General features: G+C 42.8%; 1 protein-coding gene across 3 annotated transcripts in view; it reads right to left on the bottom strand.

Moving 5' to 3' along the window:
* The window catches only part of MPPED1 (metallophosphoesterase domain containing 1), a 91887-nt gene extending 74798 nt beyond the window's left edge, over window positions 1-17089 (bottom strand). Inside the window, exons 1-2 of one of the 3 annotated variants that reach the window (XM_081911874.1) lie at window positions 16582-16813; window positions 14572-14734 (exon numbers count right to left, since the gene is read on the bottom strand). The gene's annotated coding sequence lies outside the window, so the exon portion shown is untranslated. Of the gene's footprint in view, window positions 1-14571; window positions 14735-16581; window positions 16814-16980 lie in introns of those variants that run through there. The other 2 variants (XM_081911872.1, XM_081911873.1) reach the window with 2 other exon arrangements.
* Window positions 17090-18619: the final 1530 nt, after the last annotated feature.

Here is an 18619-nt window from a genome sequence, read left to right as displayed (position 1 = left end):
TTTTGGTATTAAGCACAGCACAATCAGCATTTAGCACTTTTGAGGGAAATTCCCATGAAATGGGATTGACAACCCCAGGTCATGGTACTTTCTGATCCAAAAATACACAATCATAATTTGTTTTGTTAATGTTTTAAGATATGCAAAATGAGAAGGTTTGTAGATATTTACCTAATTTATAAGCAACCTAGTCAAGTGTCTAAAACTAGATGCAAGTTAAATGTCTTGCTGGATTGGAGAAGATTTGCCATATGTTAGTTATTCTGTTGTATCAAAAGACAATTGTAGTTTCTGTCCTCTGCTCAAGGAGAACATAGTTGTGAGTGCCCACATTTGTGGACAGCTTGCAAGTGGAGGGATCTGCAAATCTCTAAACCAGGGGTCAGCAAACTTTTTCAGCAGAGGGCTGGTCCACTGTCCCTCAGACCATGTGGTGGGCCGAACTATATTTTGAAGGGGGGGAAATGAACCAACTCCTATGCCCCACAAATAACCCAGAGATGCATTTTAAATAAAAGCACACATTCTACTCATGTAAAAACACCAGGCAGGCCCCACAAATAACCCAGAGATGCATTTTAAATAAAAGGAGACATTCTACTCATGTAAAAACATGTGAATTCCTGGACCGTCCGCGGGCCAGATTTAGAAGGTGATTGGGTCCCGGGCCTTAGTTTGCCTACCCATAGTCTAAACCTTCCTCTCTGTCATTTTTGTAGTTAAAGAAGTCATTCCATTCACACAGAGACTTCTGCTTGTGTGATAGAACAGACTCTTCCTCTCCTCGCTCCATGCACACTCCAGATATGTTCTGAGTTTTCCCCCAACCCTCTAGAGAACTTTTGGAGGGCACAGAGGGACAAGGGGAGAGGAGAGTGTTGTGCCAGAAGAAGCACTTGCACTAACAGGATCACTGGATACAACCCACACAGTCTGTCTTGTTTCAAGACTCTGCGCTCCTTTCCACAAATCATGAATACTGTAAAGTTTTGTTTGATATACATTTAATAATAAAAAGAATAAGCACATCCCATGTACATGGAACTCTGACGTGTGGATCACTGGATGCCTCAAGAGGCAAGGAAAACCTCAAGCAGCAGGGCCACAGCCAGGAGTGTTAGAAACCAGTGGCATTGTGAGTGGACGCTCTGAGAGCTTCCACATCTTGCTTTCTGCACTAAAAGGACTAATACAACTATCTGTGGCATGTAAAATCAGCTGTAGTTTTTAGCCTGGTGTGACCTTTCAGAGGCAATACATTATTATTTTATGCACCTTAATAAAGAAATCTCATTCTATGAGATGAATAGGTGTTTATAGGACTTTGGATTTTTGCTTTTTTTGCTGAAGAATATTTACTCTTCACTCTAACATATTCCATCATTGTTGACATGTCTACAAAAAGTAATTCCATCTTTTGCATTCTGCCATTTTTCAATCACATTTTAGTTGCTCTTTTTATTTACAGATAAGGCAATATTTCTCTGAACTCTTTCTTCCTGATTTCCATTTTTCTAACTCTTTGCTTCTGCTTTCATAATGTCTCTCTTTCCACTATCTACTGTTCCCTGTTCAACTTTTGCTATACCTATACAGTGTATTTCACAAACCCCAGAGATACACCCCCGTAGTGATTATCTCTTATAACTGCAATCTAATATTGAAACAAAGAACTGCTCACATACAGCATAATATTTATAATGAAGGTTGGAAATACATAAAAATAACAAGAGAGAACGTGGAATTTAAGCGGTTAAAGTGTGGAGAAGACAAGTGCATTTTCATATCATATTTGCAAATCTATAACATGCTGATGATGAAAGGATAAATTGAATGTTAGGGGGAGATAGGAATGAATTGATATCCAGTGGGAAAAGATGGTATATAATCAGATGGGTAAAAGTAAAAGTATTTCATAAAATTATTAATCATACAAGGGCTAAGCTACATATGCACCAGAGATGTCTGAATGCACCTTTGTCTTTTTAGATTTTCTTCATACAGAAATGCTGGAGGCCTAATCTAATCAGTACTACAGATTGAGCAGATTTACAACCACCCCTCCCTGAGGCTATTTGGAAATAAGACACATATATGGTTTTCCTAGCAGTAGAGGCAGATTTCTGGCAGCACAAATGGGTCCCCAACACAGAGCACAGGGGGCAAGGGGGCACCTCCTGGCTTCCTTCCCAAAGCCTAGTTAGCACTTGCCCAACTTTGGGAAGGCAGCAGGATGTCAAATTTTGGCGCCACACAGAGGACCATCTTGCCAAGCTCCGCCTCTGCTAAAACAGGGCGGGGGGCTGACCTTCTTGGACGTGGAAGGGTTAAATTCTCAATTCCCTTGTGCTGCAGTCCCTGTACATATTGTTTTTTTTTATAATATTTGTATTGGTTTTTACACATATTAAAGACAATACAAAACAAAACACAAACATCAAAGACATACAACAAAAATTTGACTTCCCCATGCCTTCCCTTCGCCACATCCTTATTTTGCCATTTTTTTTCGAGCAACTCATCAGTCAGTATTTAATCAAGTCCCTTTTAAGTTTTCTTAAAGTTTAAGATTTACAGCTGTGATTCTTTGTTTCTTACCCCTTGACATCTTATCAGTCCGCAATTTTACAATAATTTTTTAAATATATTTTAAATTTCCCCCAGTCCTCTTCCACTGTCTCTTTCCTCTGGTCACGGATTCTGCCGGTCATCTCTGCCAGTCCCATATATTCCATCACCTTCGACTGCCATTCTTCTAGAGTAGGTAGTTCTTGCATCTTCCAATACTTTGCCAACAGGATTCTTGCTGCTGTGGTTGCATACATAAAAAATGTCTTATCCTTCTTTGGTACCAATTGGCCGACCATGCCCAAGAGAAAAGCCTCCGGTTTCTTTACAAATGTCCACTTAAGGACTTTCTTAATTTCATTATAGATCATTTCCCAGTAGGCCTTAATCTTTGGGCAGGTCCACCAAAGATGGTAAAAGGTACCTTCAGCCTCATTACATTTCCAACATTTGTTATTGGGCAAATGGTAAATCTTTGCAAGTTTGACTGGGGTCATGTACCACCTATAGATCATTTTCATTATATTCTCTTTCAAGGCATTACATGCCGTAAATTTAACACCGGTGGTCCATAACTGTTCCCAGTCGTCAAACATAATGTCATGACCAATATCCTGTGCCCATTTAATCATGGCTGATTTCACTGTTTCATCCTGTGTATTCCATTTCAGCAGCAAATTATACATTTTAGATAAATTTTTAGTATTGGATTCTAACAATTCTGTTTCTAACTGACCTCTCCTTCTGAAAACCAAGTTTCCTGTCCTGCTTAAACATCTCATTTATCTGACGGTAATGTAACCAGTCTCGAACTTTATGCTTTAGCTTCTCAAAGCTTTGTAACTTCAGTCTTTCACCATCATATTCTAAAATTTCACAATACTTAGGCCAGTTAGAGTCCATATTGATTTTTTTCACTGCTTTCGCTTCCATTGGTGACAACCACCTAGGGGTTTTACTTTCCAATAAATCCTTATATCTATTCCAAACATTGTACAATGCTTTCCTGACAATATGGTTCTTAAAGCTTTTATACGCTTTTACCTTGTCATACCACAGATATGCATGCCAACCGAAACTATTGTCATATCCTTCCAGATCAAGAATGTCTGTGTCTTCAAGAAGTAGCCATTGCTTCAACCAGCAAAAAGCTGCTGATTCATAATAAAGTCTTAGGTCTGGCAGGGCAAAGCCCCCTCTATCTTTTGCATCAGTTAAGATCTTAAATTTTATTCTGGGCTTTTTGCCCTGCCAGACAAATTTAGATATGTCTTTCTGCCACCTCTTGAAACAGTCCATCTTGTCTAGAATCTGCAGCATCTGAAATAAAAACAACATTCTTGGCAATACATTCATCTTGATAACAGCAATTCGGCCTAACAAGGAAAGTTTCAGCCTAGACCATATGTCTAGATCTTTCTTAACTTCTGTCCAACATTTTTCATAGTTATCTTTAAATAGATTCACATTTTTTGATGTCAAATTCACCCCCAGGTACTTAACCTTTTTTTCTATTTCCAACCCAGTTTCACTTTGAAACCTATCTTTCTCCTCTTTTGTTAGATTTTTTTCCAGCACCTTTGTTTTCTGTTTGTTCAATTTAAATCCTGCGACCTGGCCGAATATCTCCATTAATTCTAAAACTCTTTTGGTGCTAGCTTCTGGCTGTTGCAAAGTTAGCACTAAATCATCTGCAAATGCCCTTAACTTATATTGTTTAGATCCGACCTGTATTCCTTTTACCAGCTGGTCCCTCCTGATCATATTTAATAAAACCTCCAGGACCGATATAAACAGTAAAGGGGATATAGGGCATCCCTGTCGTGTACCTTTCTCTATTGGTATTTCATCCATTACCACATTGTTCACAATTAGTTTCGCTCTTTGTTCAAAATATATTGCACCTATACCGTTTTCAAACCCTTGGCCTACCCCCATCCCATGGAGATTCTTCTTCATAAATTTCCAAGAAATGTTGTCAAAGGCCTTCTCCGCGTCCACAAAGATCAGCACTGCCTTCCTATTAATGTCCACCTCTAGCATCTCCAAAATGTCTATAATGTTCCTCACATTCTCTGACATATGTCTCCCTGGGAGAAAGCCTGTTTGGTTCTTATGAATCTCCTCCATCAAAACTCTCTTAAATCTTTTTGCTAAAACGTCTGCAAAAATTTTATAATCCACATTCAAGAGTGATATAGGGCGGTAGTTTTTAACTTGATGTTTCTCAGCTTCTGTCTTCGGTATAAGTGAGATAAATGCGTCTTTCCACGATTCGGGAGCCTTTTTCCCCTCTAATATCTGATTGCATACTTCCTTCAATGGCTGTATTAGCCATTCTTTGAGGTCTTTGTAGTATTTTGCAGTCAAACCATCTGGTCCTGGTGATTTCCCCAATTTTGTATTCTGAATGGCACCCTCTATTTCTTGTTCTGTAATTTTTTCATTCAAAATCCTTTTATTTTGTTCTGAGATCTTTGGTAGTCCATATTTTTTAACAAATTCTTCTATTTCTTGTTCGTTTGTAGGCCCTTGTGCGTAAAGTTTTTTGAAGAAACTTTGAAAACAATTACTTATTTCATTTGGTTTGTTGATGATTTTCCCATCTATTTCCAGGGATGTCACCGTGTTTAACTTTTGCCTCTTTTTCAGTTGCCATGACAGCAGTTTCCCACATTTATCTGCTGATTCAAATGTCCTTTGTCTCATTTGCTTTATCTTCCATTCTATTTCCTGATTCATCAATTCCATGTATTGCGTCTGATGGTACTTTATTTCTCTTAAGATCTCTTGAGACTTCGGCTTGGATCTCAGTTTCTTTTCTCCTTCCTTTATCTGGTTCAAAATCTTTTCCTTCCTCTCATTTTGTTTCTTCCTTTTTATAGAATTTTGCTGAATTAGGAATCCACGCATCACGGCCTTACTTGCGTCCCATACTATTCTTTTTTCCACCTCCGTTCTCAAATTTATCTCAAAGTAATCCTTCAATATTTTTTGGGCCTTATGATAAATTTCTTCATCTCTAAATAGGGTGTCATTCATTCTCCATCTGAAGGTTCTAGCCGTTGTTAATTTCATTTCCATCTTGACTGCGTTATGGTCGGAGCAGGTTTTTGTGCAGATTTCTGTTTTTTTTCACTCTTAATGCCAGACTGCTAGAAATCCAAATTTGATCAATTCTAGTCCAGGTCATTTTTGCTTCCGAGAAAAAGGTTCCCTCTCTTTCCAGAGGGTTCCTAGTTCTCCAGATGTCGATCAAGTCCATGGTGTCAGTGAGTTCGAAAAAAGCCTTTGGTAGTCTCCCATCCTTAGATATTACTTGCCTTTGTGCCTTGTCCATGTTTGTGGAGACAACTCCGTTGAAATCTCCCATCATTATAATTTTAAGGTCCATAAAGTCCATTAAGGTCTCATGCAACTTCTTGAAGAACTCAGCCTTCCCCTCGTTAGGTGCATAAACTCCAACAATTAAAATCTTTTCTCCTTGAATTTGAATTTCTACTGCCAGGTATCTTCCTTCATCATCTTTAAAGATCATTTTTGGTTCCCATTTTTCCTTGGCATAAATCACCACCCCTCTTTTCTTGACTTTGTCCGAGGAAACAAATTCCAATCCTAATCTCTTATTTATCAAAAGTTTCCTGTGTATCCTGGCAATATGGGTTTCTTGCAAGCAAATTATATCTAACTGTTCTTTCTTTAGTATGTGAAAAACTTGATCTCTTTTTCGGGGATGGTTTAGACCATTACAGTTCCAACTCAGAAGTTGCAGGGACATTTTTGTTATTGGGTACTTTTCCCACCCACTGCTCCAAGTTCTTGTTCCTCGTCGGTCGGTGCTTGGTTCAATCCAAACGATAGGTTGGTAATATCCAGTGTTCCCCCCTCTACAGTTCCTTTCTGAAAGTCCTCAAAGTTTCTCTCCAAAAAGTGTTCTTTGTCTTGAATTGTTTTTATTTTAGTTTTCTTCCCTTTGAAGTTGAAGGACAGCCCTTGTGGGAATTCCCACCTGAATTGAATGTTGTTTTGTTTTAATATGTCGACTAGGTCTTTAAATTGTGTTCTCACCTCCAAAAAGTATCTAGGAATATCTTTGAAGATCTGTATTTGGGAATTTTTAATAACCAATGCCCTCTGGAAATGTAGGTTCAATATTTTATCTCTTTCTTCCTTGGATCTAAAAGTTATTAAACAATCCCTTGGCTTCTTACCTTGCTTTCTACCAATCCGGAAGGCTGTAGTTATTGTGAAATCCTCTTCCTCTTCCCCCAACTCTTCACTCCAAAATTCTTGGAACTTGTCTGTAAGAAATTCCCCGAGCTTGTCCTCCTCCTCCTCAGGTACCAGTCTCAATTTCAAGTTCTTGCCTTTCCTCTCCAGTTCCATGAGGGCCAGGGCTTCATCATGCTCATGTACCTTCTTTGCAATAGGAACAAATTTCCCTTTGGTTTCCTCGGCCGTGGTCCTCGCGCTTTCGGCTATTTTCCTCGTCTCTGTGCTTTCCTGAATTAAACGGTTTATAGAGTCTGTATTAGTCGATATTATTGTCGTGTTCAAATCCAATCTTGTTGTCAGTTCAGTCAGTTCAGTCCCTGTACATATTGGAACCCTCCAGACAATTTAAAAAGTGAGAGAGAGATGGAGGAGCACCTGATATCTCATCTGCTTCTGAGTAAGATAGGCAGGTTTCTACCTTCTGAAGCCTGTTCACAATTCATCTGTGTGTGCTTCTCAGTGCTCTTCTATATGGCCTGTATACTGAGCCTCATACAGATTTGCTTACATGCAGCTTACATGGTGAGCCACTTCCCATTAACTCTTCATTCACCCTACACTTTCCAGTGCATTTCCCTGTGACCTCCCTAACTACAGAAAGTCTGCATTTATATATATATGTTGATTTGCTCCACTGAGGTGCCCTAGCACTTTAACCCACTTTGATTGTGAAAACCTAAATTTGCACAAACCTAAATTATTGGTAAGCACTTGAGCCCCTCCTACAGTCTGGAGACACTTTCATGCATGCAAGTTCCTGCACACGGAGGAAGCACTACTCCCTTCACCTCAGTTGTAATCCTCATTCTCTTGCTTGACAACAGACATTACCTATGCAATGAAGCACTTTGCTAGAACTGCTGCTTGCTGAGTTCCACTTAGTTCCTCACTCAAACATAGGCACATCACTTATTGTTTCTCAGCGGCAGTGACACTTCCAAGAACCCAGCATCTAGGACCACCTCTGCCTAGATGCTGGAGTGAAGGAGGTACTAGAGTTTAAAAGCTTGGGATTTCTATTACCTAATCCAGAGGTTTTCAACTTTTTTGGGTCCATGGGTCCCTTGACCAACTACATTCTTTCTGCGGCACCCATGTGAGGCTCAGGAGCCCAGTTAGGTCACCCTTGCCTGCAGAGCTGGCAGCCTCTCACCCTTTTTCAAACACCCTCCCTTGTGAAGTGTTTCCTCTCTGAGCTGCCCCTCTCCTGCCCCAAAGAGAGGTGCCTCCTCACACTGCCCCATAGGGGCCTGGGACTTGTCTGTCCATTCTCAACAACGAGGGCTGGCGGACTGGCAGGCTGGGCTCCCTCACCCACTTGCTTGCTTACTTCAAGGACGCCTTAGCTCCTGGAAACCAGCACCCCCTGGCCAGCCCCAGAGACACCATTCACATGGGGAGCTTATAGCCAGGGCTGCTGCAACAAACAGCTGTGCAAGCCTTGGGCAGGCAGAGATGCAATAGGGCATCAGAGGGAGGGAGAGAGGGAGGGAAGGAAGGAGGGAAGGAAGGAAAGAGGGACAGAGGCCAGGGTTGCCCATGGCACCCCCGACCATTATTCAAGGCACCCCAGGGTGCCAAGGCACACTGGTTGAAAACCACTGACCAAATCAGTAACTTTCCACCAATTTATGGAACTGACATCAATACTAGTATGAAGTGACATTTAGGCATCTGCAGTCTGAAGTCAATGATGTGTGTAAATACTGGCAGAACTGAGAACCCTGAAATAACGGTCTTAGTTGAAAATGTAAATGAATGAACCTTTTTCAAAAGTGTAATTTTAAGTTGAAACTGTGCCTAGCATGGAAATATGCACTTACAAGCCAACTCATTAAAATTTGACTGCATTATATATCTGCCATTACTGTCAATGGGAGTTAAACAAGCATCTTGAAAAGAGAACCAAATCCTTTGGGACACTTTAAACTGCAATCTATAGTGATTTCTCACTTTCTCTCTCCACTCCCGTAACTTTCTTGAAGACAGCACAATTATGGATTAGTATTCAAAACCAAAAAACCTAAGCCTATTTCTAACTAGAAGTAAACATGAAACATTTTTAAACCACTTTGGTTTTTGAGCAGTTTATTTATATAATGGTCAATTACAACTAAGTGCACTTCCAGATTTGTAGGACTAGTCACTAAAAGGCAAGAGGCTATTAGGCAGAAAATCTCCTGAGTGTCCTGCATCCATACTTGCAAGAAGGACTAAGTCTGTGATTGCCTGGGTCAGTGGAGCCTGTTGCAGATCAGCTAAAATGATATTGCAGCAGTGACCAGTTCAACCACAAAGTGAAAGGAAACTGAGGAAAAATTAAATGGGCCGGCAGAGAACTAGGCATTGAGAGTGCAGGGGACAGGACAGAAATTCAGAGAGGCCGAAGGACCACAAGACAAACACAAGTACCAAAGAGAGATTTATATAAGTGTTTATATGCTAATGCTAGATGCCTCCAAGCGGGAGTGCTTTGTCTTGGAGGATGGCATTGATATAGTACGCATAATAGAAACCTGGTGGAATGGAAAGAACCAGTGGGGCGTTGTTATCTCTGGAAATAAAGTCTACAGGAAGCAAAAAGAAGGGTGTACCTAAGGTTGTGTCGCTCTGAACGTCACAGACAGCATTGAATCCTGCTAGCTAGAAATCCCAAAAGTGACAAATGCTTCTATAGAATCATTGTGGGTGGTGATACTGGGCCCCAGGGGTCCAGGGAGATCTTGAGATGAATAATGAAATCAAGCATCAAAAGAGGACACATTGTAGTAATGAGTGGCTGAAACTACCCTCACACAGACTGGCTGCGTATGTGCTCCAGTCATGACAGGGAGGTAAAATTTCTAGAGACCTTAAATGACTGTAGCCTAGAAAAAGTTGGTGGTGGAACCAACCAGAGGGGTGGCAACCTTGGACCTAATTTTGAGAGGCACTCAGCACCTGATGTGAGATGTATGTGTTGTTGAGCCATTTGGGAGCAGTGACCATGGTGCTATTAAATTAAATATACATGTAAATGATCAATTGCTAAGAATATCCAACACAGTGCATTTGATTTCATAAGAGGAAACTCCCCCAAATGAAGAGAAAGTTGGTAAATAGGAAGTTGAAAGGCAAAGTCAAGAGGGTCAAAGCACTTCAAAATATTTGCGAGTTGTTTAAAAACAGAGTATTCGAAACTCAACTGGAGTGTCTACCGCAGATCAAGAAAGGTACCATGAGGGTCAAGAGAACACCAGTGTGGTTAATGAGCAGAGTTGGAAGGGACCCCAAGGGTCATCTAGTCCAACCCCCTGCAATGCAGGAATCACAGCTAAAGCATCCATGACAGATGGCCATCCAAGCTCTGCTTAAAAACCTCCAGTCAAAGCAGCTTTTAGAGGCTTTCTTCAGAAAACTGAAGGCTTGTCCCAAAAAAGGAAACAAGAACACAAACTTGGGGTGGGGAGGTTCAAGCAGGCAGTAAGGAATGGTAAAATAGAATTTGAAGAACACATGGCTAAAAATGTTAAGTCCAACAACAGGACGTCCTTTGAATATATTAATAGCAGGAAGTAGCAAGGAGACAGTTGGACCCTTGGATGATAAAGGAGTCAAAGGAGTGCTAAAGAATAATGATAGGCGTTGAGGAGAAGCTGAATGAATACCTTGCATCTGTCTTCACGATAGAAGATATAGGGCAGCTGCCTGTGCCTGAACTAACCTTTGCAGGAGGTGAGTTTGTAAAACGAAGGGAGATAGTGGTGATGAGAGATGAGGTTCTAGGACAAATAAACAAAACAAAAACGGAGAAATCACTGGGTCCAGATGGAATCCAACTGAGAGTACCCATGTGAAAATGCTGATTTTCTAACAAAAATATGTAACTTGTCTCTCAGAGCAGCATCCATACCCAAGGCAACATGTTTTTTAAAACATAGATCCAGCAGAGATCCTGCAAATTACAGGCTGGTTAGCTGAATGCCCCCAGAAAACTGGTGGAAAGTATTGTTAAAGATAAAATAACCAAGCACACTGGGGAACAAGCCTTACTGAAGCAGAGCCAACCTAGCTTCTGCAAAGGGAAGGTTTGTCTCATAAACCTGGTAAAGTTCTTTGAAAGTGTCAACAAGTGTACAGATAGAGGTGATCCAGCTGACATAGTGTACCCTGGACTTTCGAAAAGCTTTGGACAAAGTATCCCACCAAAGACTCCTTAGTAGGTTTAGCAGTCACTGAATACAAGGATAGGTCCTCTTGTGGATCAGGAATTGGTTAAAAAATGCATAACCAACAAAAGAGGACAAACAAGGACACGTTACCATAAACTCTGCAGATGCTGATTTAAATGTATAGATGCAAATTCAGACACAACAACTAGAAACACATCTCATCATAGAAGAGAGGACAGTGATCAGGTTCCTTGTGAGTCTTCTCAGTCTACTGCCCAGGTATTGTTGAAGAGCCATCCAGTTGGTGTTGGTGAGCCCCCTTCTCTATTGGAGTTGGGCACAGTCCTTCAAATAGAGGACTGTCCTCTATTAAAGAAGACACATGGACAGACATCCTGGTCCCTTTCTTCAAAGCTCTCTTCCCTTGCATTTTTCCTTACCATCCCATGCCTTAATTTTCTCTGTTAACATTTCTGTGGCACCATCACTTGTCTCTAGGAGTAATTTAATGAAGAGTAGCCTCAACCTCCCTGTCTTCTCACTTCTCATTTTTGATCCTTCATATACTAACATCTCTCCTTATTTTTCCTTATGAAGCATTCCCTTCCCCTACTTCTGTTTTGCTTTCTCCCCAGGAAATTCTATTTGAGTGCAGCATGTATGAACACCTGTGACTGTACATAAATTGTCGCCCACTCTTACCCAAGTCCTTGTCTAACATATATATAGGATAGGAACAATCTATCTTCATTTTATATCTGTAAAATGAGACGGGCTCCAAATCTAATTAAGTCCATAAATAAAGAATTGTAGACAAGAAGGATAACATTTTCTTGGTAAGTTCTTATAAATCAGACTAATTCCATGCAAAATGTAAGAGGAAAACAAAGGAACTGTTCATTTACAGGAAAATTAGGACTCACAGTGAAAGACTAATTATATTTGTCAGTGTTCTGCATCAAAATGACACCTGACCATCTATTTATTTAATGACTCCAAATCCAGATATTAAATGTTTTTCCATGATTTACTTTCTACAATGATCAAATTGTGATATAGTAAAAGTGGTTTTCCTTTACCGTGCTAGACTTTTTAAATTTGTTACAACTCAAAATATAGCCTGATTTTAAGAACAATTCATTTGCTTGCTGCCGGTTAATTACCTAACGGATTTAACAGGATTTTTTTTAAAAAAAGAAAACATTCACTCTTTAATTAGTTTCTAAAACTAATGGAGAAAAATGATTCTTATGTTACATTAGTCATTTTATTTAAAAGCATTTATAAAGAGAAGTTTAAACAAAAAATGAATGATGCTGTTGCATGTATGCCTTGTGTAAAACAAGAAATGATGCAGGTTTCCAGAAATCTATTCACAAATCTTGGTTGCAAAAGCAACAAATAATCCTTTGGCACCTGACAAGGTGGGCTGTAATCAAAAAAAGCTTAAGCCATTATTATTATTATTATTATTATTATTATTATTATTATTGCATTTCAAGTGCTACAGGTCTCTTAGTTTTCAATCAATCAGAAAGAAACATAGGTATATGTTATAACCTATAATTTTAAAAAATCTTCATCCTCTCCTTAATAATCAAACAATACCAATGAGTTAAAGTACAAATCATTTAGTTTGCAATTCTACACATTAGAGATGGGTACCCCCTGCCCCCGACAGAATAAAAAGTTTTGTAAGGCCTTTGGACAGGAGCTTTATAATTTTTGAACAATGAACTTTTACACTGTTGGTATTAGTTAAATGTGAAATAGTGGAACTTAAAATAGTAAAAATGCAGTAATTTCATCTGCTGTCTGGCTTGGTACTATCACTAGAAACTAAGTCAGTGATTTTTGTGACCAATTTGTTTAAGGATTTATGTTTAGAAAATTCAGGCAAAAATATTCACCTATAAATAAATTCATAGTGAATTTGTTTTGTTTTTCTTTTTATTATGTATTTTGTTTTATGTGTTTTGTGAACTGCCCTGAGATCAACGGATGAAGAGCAATGTACAAATTTAATAAATAAATTAAACAAAAACAAAAGTTAATAGCACTCCTAGCAAAAAAGAAGAAAAAGTGCCTTCTACTTTCAGTGGAAAGGAACATCCCAACGTAAAAGGCTAGCTTGCAGCTTCCAAATGCCCTGTGACACTCAAGTCTCACACTTTTTCAGCCCCATAGCCCCCACACAAATAAATCCCAGAGCACTCCAATCCCACCCCTACACACCAATTCTGGATCCAAATCTGTTCCCCTTTGCTGCCTTCGGTCACTGACCCCTTATAACCCTTACCACACTATTAACACACCCCTTAACACACCTCCACAACACACAGCACTGCCTTTCTGTTTCCTAAAGTGAGGCACCAATGGATCTGACATGGCTCTCCATATCACTTCTAGAAGGGTTCTACTTCATCTTTAGGCAGCAGGTTATTCATCACTATTTCTAATGTATAATCTAAATCTCTTAACCCATCGTTTCATCAATTTACTCGTTATCTATCTTCTGTGAGCAGGTGTAGGGAGGGGGGGAAACAGCTTAAAGCTGCCAGGCATAGTGCCACCTTTTTTTCCTTCTTCTCTCCTACACACCTAAGAGAGAGTAGGAGGACCTCATTACTAGGGATAGATGGTTTTACACTCAAATTTTCATTAACGTGTTTATGATGCAGAAAGGAAGTACTGTATTCCACATCCTCAATCAACCAACTCCTTCCAAATCCAAACCGAAAACGGTGACATATTTAATATGATGCCAGCATAGCAGGCAAGGTTTTCAAGGGAAGGTGATCTTACACCGAAAATGGCCTTCCATCGCAAGACTGTTAGAACAAGATTTGGCAACAAATTTCACATGCAGTATTATCATCAAATTAAGTAATTAAACTGCAGATGATGCTGGTAATGGTTAATTGTTATGCTTCAGATAAGCCACCGTACATAAGATCTTACAAAACACGTGATCAGTAGGACCCTTTCCAGGCACATCACAATCTAAACAAGGATGACACTGGTATTCATGTATTCTATTATAAAAAGTAATTAACTCTCCCTTGTAAATAGCAACATCCCCTGGAAGTTTTTGCCTCGTCTACTAAAGATGGTCGGACTGAAATTGTTTAGGTAAAACAATGCAAATGAGGTCTGTGAACTTCCTGGACTGTCTGAAGTGAACAATTATTTCCATAACTTCCGTGAGTATTATTTGTTATAGCTTGCCTATAAAAAAACCTGCAACATAAAGGTTGTTCAACAAAACCATAATATGTTGCTTCTCATAAGTGGCCCTTAGAAACTTAAGCCATGTACACACAATACATTTAAAGCATGCCCCTCCCTCCCCCAATTATCATGGGAACTGTATTCTGTTAAGGGCCCTGGGAACTGTAACGAGGGGTAAACCAGTTTCCAGGATATACAACCCCGATATCTATGGATGATAGGAGGACTGTAACAGCTATTGGCCATCTTTACACTGAGACCAATAACACCTCCAATATAACAAACAGACGTAAACTATAGAAATACACATTAACACTACTATAAATGAACAAGCTACAGATTTTACCTTTAAGATTGGATCACATTATTATTGTAAAACTGAATTCCTAATTCAGAAAAGCAGCTAAAGGTATTGGTATCAATTGTGAGATAGATTCCTCAGTCACACTCTAGATAGAACATTGCTTACAAGATGTCAAAAATCCTAGCAGTCATATCACTTCCTAAACCTTAAGAGGGAGAAAAGGAGAGAGATTCATAAATATGCAGTGCTCTAACTTATATATGCATACAATATACATTCCCTGCAGGTAGAAATTTTAAGGTTGCAATTTAATAAAAATTGCCTATCATGTGAGATAATGAAATAAACCTTGAGATGACAGTTTAAACATATCATTACGACTCCATGGCTAAATTACAGCCTAGCATATACCAGCTTTTTGCCATACTTAACGGCATATGGGATCACACTTAATAAGATTTCGAGAAAATACATTTATTAAGGCGAAAGCATTTTAAACACAGTATGAATTTAAGTGTCCAAATTTTACATGTCCAAAAACATTAAACTATTGTTACTGTTGTTGTTTTTGTTTTTCCAGGTCCATTACATCCTACTGTTCTCTTTCAGATTCTTAAACTCCAATATAGTTTCTCCAGTATTTTCCCCAAAGGAATTCTCAATGGCCTGCTACCTTGAACATACATACATACATACATACATATTACTGTGCTTTACTAGAAGGAACTTTCAAAATTTAATACCCTCAATTTCATTGACAGATGTGCGGGAACAATAGTCTGTTACACCATGGGCTAGTGACTTTTGCTACATCCAACATTAACTAACATACTGGGACATAACAATTATGCTTCAAGCAGACACCAGTGCTTCCGCAGGGTGAAGGCAGTGAATTCACTCACTGATCCCAAACAGAAAAACAATGCTTTAGGTTACTAGCGACTGACATGACTTCAATTTTTGTTTTATTACTACCACTGACCAGTGGCGTAGCGTGGGTTGTCAGCACCCGGGGCAAGGCAAGTAATTTGCACCCCCTAACCCGTGGATTTGCGCCCCCTAACCCGTGGATTTGCGCCCCCTAACCCTAACCCCCCAGATGTTGCGCCCGGTGCGGCCGGCCCCCCCCGCACCCCCCACGCTACGCCACTGCCACTGACAAAGTAAAATGTAGGGCAGAGGACACAAGTTGTCCAGTAGAAATCCATTGAGCGATGCTCTAACCCAAACTCCAAGACCCCAACGCAGCTGAAGTTAGTCCTGTGGCAAAGAGCTTCAATGCAACGCAATCCAATGGCATTTACTTCTGAGCAAACAGGACTTGACCTGCGAACCCCCTTGAATGACATTTAACTTCTCGCGTTGGTGTCAGCAGGATAGAGGCCAACCTTATGCACATTTTACCCGGAAGAAACACTTGAGGATTTCAGTGAGCAACCCTAACAAGCCTTGCCGGGGCTGCAGGATGATCCGGGTTGGAGCCGGTTCCCAATGAATTATTTAAACATTTCCTATTTTGTTACTATTATTAAAGGGGGAAGAAAAAGCCAAGCATATGCGCAGGAACGAAAAAGTGCCGGGTTTGGAGGGAGCACGGGCTTGCGAGGATTTAGGGACCGCTTTGCAGAGCGACCCCTTGCAAAGTCGCCCGCGGACAAGAGGCAGGAGGCTCTTAAGAAATTGGGCGAAGGAGGAGGAGGAGGAGGAGGAGATGCTCCGGGAAAGCGCCGAGCGGCAGGAGCGCGGCGGAGGGACGGGGGAGCCCGCCTGGCCGAGGTCGGCGTCCTGCAGCCGCCCAGCCCTGCAATGCCTCCTTCGCCCGGAGGAGCCTCCGCGGGAACTCGGCAAACTCCGGACTAACTTCCCGGGGAGACCCCGCCGCCCCGTCTCCTCCGCCTCCCGCTCCGCTTTGTTCGGAGCCCCGAAGCAGCCGGGAAGAAGGATCTAGAAGCGGCAGGCAGGGGCCGCAGACACGCGAAGACGCGCGCACGCACGCACACACGAGCCGGGCGAGGGAGACGCGTGACAGGCAGAGCGCGGCGGGTCGCTTACCTTCTTCCGAGACGAGGCGGAGGAGGAAGCTGGAAAGGCAACAAAGCCCGCGAAAGCCCTGGGCGGGGAGGAAGGGGAAGGAGAGGCGCCCAGGGGCTGCCCAGAAGAAGAAGAAGAAGCCGCCGCCGCCGCCGCCGCGCTCTCGCTCGCTCCCTCTCTCGCCCGCCTGAGGGAAGCGGCCCCCATCGCGGCTTCGGCGGGGCGGGCGGAGAACCGCCTCCCCGGCAGTCAGGCAGAGGCAGGCCGGCCCTCCGCCTCCTCCTCCTCCTTGGGCAGGGGGTGCCCGCCTCGCCCCCCGCGCCAATGGCAGGGGGGCTCCCTCACCCGCCTCTCTCTCTGTCCCGCCAAGGCGTCTCCTCCCTCGCTCGCTCGCTCGCTCGCTCTCCCGCCAAGACTCACTTCTCCTCACGGAGCCCGGCTCTGCCTCTCGCTCCTCTTCCTCCTCCTCCTCCTCCTCCTCCTTTTAAAGCGCGCAGCCATCTCTGGCAACGGGGCTCCCCTCCCCCTTCGCCCCCACCTCGTCCTGGGGGGCCCGGGCGCCTCACCACCCCCCCCCCAGCCAGAGCCCCGCCGCCGCCGGCTCAGCCCCCTCAGAGACGCGCCTCCGGGCGCCTCCTTCCCTCGCTCGCTCGCTCCCCGGCCTGAGGAGAAAGAGCGGGGGGGGGGGGACACGACGACCACTCCGAGGGGCGCATTGGGGGCCGCCCCCCGACCCCGTCTGGGTCGCCGCCTCCTCAGCCGGGGGGGCGGAGTGGTGTGAGGGATTCGGCCGGCCGCACGTGTGGAAAGGACCTTGGGGTCCGAGGGGCCTGACCCTCGGGGGCCCTCCCAGCCCTTTAAGTCTATGGCTGTGAGGAAGAAAGATGGGGGACGCCCGGCTGGGCAGCAGTAGCACGTGTGAAAAGGGTCTTGGGGGACCACAAGCTGAACATGAGGGAGCAGTGTGATGCAGCAGCAGAAAGAAAGCTAATGCAATTCTAGGCGCATCAAGGGAAGTAATAGTCTCCCTCTGTTCTGCCTTAGTCAGACCACACTTGGGATGCTGTGTCCAGTTCTGGGCACCACAATTGAAGAAGGATGCTGGCAAGCTGGAAGGTGTGTAGAGGAGGCGACCAAGATGATCAAGGGTCTGGAAAGCCTTATGAGGAACGGTTGAAGGAGCTGGGTATGTTTAGCCTGGAAAAGAGGAGATATGAGAAACATCTTCAAATCTCTCAAGGGCTGTCACACTGGAAGATAGAGCAAGTTTCTTTTCTTCTCCTCTGGAGGATAGGACTCAAACCAGTGCCATCAAGAAAGGAGATTCTGATAGTAAGAGCTGTCCAGCAGCGGAACAGACTCCCACGAAAGGTGGTGGACTCTCCTCCTTTGAAGGTTTTTTTCGAGTTGAGATTTTTGCATTGCAGGGGGTTGGACTAGATGACTCTTAGGGTCCCTTCCCTACCGTTCTGTGATTCATACATTATGTATTTATCTGCTACATTCTTTTTGTCCTGCTAATGTGCTCAATGTGGCTAACATTGTAAAGTCATGGCTTACAATCAAACATGATATGAAGTGGGGGGGGGGGGGGAGAATGCGGAGGAAACTAATGCACAGAACTCTCTGCACCCAAAGCCAGAGGTCACTTATGGCTCAGTTTAATCTACGTCACAGGGCTACTGTGACTTGTAGCATGCTCTTGTGAGTCATCCAAAAGCCATGCTGGTAACAGTACACTAGAGCAGTGGTCTTCAACCAGTGTGCCTTGAGTGATGCTCAGGTGTGCCCCAGGCAACCCTGGCCTCTGTCCCTCTTTCCTACCCTCCCTCCCTCTGATGCCCTCTTGCATCTCTGCCTCCCCAAGGCTTGCACAGCTGTTTGTTGCAGCAGCCCTGGCTATAAGCTCCCCATGTGAATGGTGTCTCTGGGGCTGGCCAGGGGGTGCTGGTTTCCAGGAGCTGAGGCGTCCTTGGAGTAAGCAAGCAAGTGGGTGAGGGAGCCCAGCCTGCCAGTCCGCCATCCCTCATTGTTGAGAATGGACAGACAAGTCCCAGGC

Source organism: Podarcis melisellensis (genome assembly GCF_964234715.1).
Source record: "Podarcis melisellensis genome assembly, chromosome: 5".
NCBI classification, from domain to species: Eukaryota; Metazoa; Chordata; class Lepidosauria; order Squamata; family Lacertidae; genus Podarcis; species Podarcis melisellensis.
The sequence above is the reverse complement of the archived record's forward strand: the minus strand, read 5'-3'. Positions and strand labels throughout refer to the sequence as shown.